Source organism: Mustela nivalis (assembly GCF_964662115.1).
Source record: "Mustela nivalis genome assembly, chromosome: 7".
Classification (NCBI taxonomy): Eukaryota; Metazoa; Chordata; class Mammalia; order Carnivora; family Mustelidae; genus Mustela; species Mustela nivalis.
Genome location: NC_139026.1, coordinates 126420184 through 126421522, shown reverse-complemented (window position 1 = coordinate 126421522; position 1339 = coordinate 126420184).

The following is a 1339-nucleotide window of genomic DNA, read 5'->3' as shown; positions in this document are numbered from 1 at the left end:
ATCATGACCTAAGCCTAAATCAAGAGTCAGCCATGCAAATGACTGAGCCACTCAGGTGCCCCCCAAAATTATCATGTTTTTCTATATGGTGGATATCCCTTTTTCCCCCTGGCTTTATTAAGGTATAATTGACAAAGAAAATTTAATATAATTGAAGTGTATAATGTGATGATTTGATAAACCTATCTGTTTTAAAACTATTCCCACAAGTGAGTTAGTTGGCATATGCATCGCCTCACATATTATAGAGGATGTCTTAACATTTTAAAAAGTGTATATTTGACTTAACAATGTATAAAGGTAATTACTATTGCTAATGACTTCCTGAATCCCTATTTCAGGGATCTCTGTGTGCTTTCACTCCGATTGCTACTGTTCTCTTTCATTTTATTACTGTCTATTGTTTTAGTTCAATCTTGCTTTGTGTTCCCTTTATAGATCAGTCATTATTTTGTGTTATCTAGGTATTGCTTGTTTGCCATTTTCCTTCTTCACCTTTTTTCTTGTATCTCACTCCTTTCTTCTGGGATCAGTTTATTTTCTCCTGGAACGTACCACTTATAGGTTTTCTTTTCAACAAGGGACTGTGGGTGGTAAACGTTTTCAGTCTCTGTAAACACTTTTTAGTTTATCCTCACATATGTGTGATAGTTTAGCCAGGTATAAAATTTTATGAATGGTAATTATTTCCCCTGGGTCTTGGAAGATTTAATTAACTTTAGGGCTCTACATTTGCTGATGAGAAATAATGCTGTAATCTAATTACCATTTCTTTAAAAGTTACGTTTCTTTCCTCTTTGCTTCTAAGACTTTGTCTTTGGGGTTCTGTAGTTTTATTACAGTGTATTAAGATTTGGATGTATTTTTACTCATTCTGATCAGCACTTGTTGTTACTTTTAAAAGAGGTTTCAAATCATTTACTAGTTCTGGAAAGTTTACAGATATTAGCTCTTCAAAGATGACCTCTTCTCTATTCTCTCTTTCTGGAATTCCTATTATACAAATATTAGATTGTGGTAGATTAAGTGACACATTATTTGTTATTTCTCTTAGAGATGGAGTCGAGTTCCTCTCCTCTTGAATATGTACCAGATGTGGGGAATTGTTCAACCAATAGGATAGAGAAAAAGTATTATCTTGGAATTTCTAACACTAGCTTGCAAAAATGTGCAGCTCTGTCCAGGCCTATCAGAATAGTTTTGTGAAGAACACTGAGCCTCTGTGTAAGAAGTCTGGGTTCCCTGAGATCACTATGGTGGAGAATTCATGTGTGGGCACTCCAGTTGACAGTCTTAGTTGAACTTAACCTTTCAACCATTCCATCAAAAAGGGCAAGAA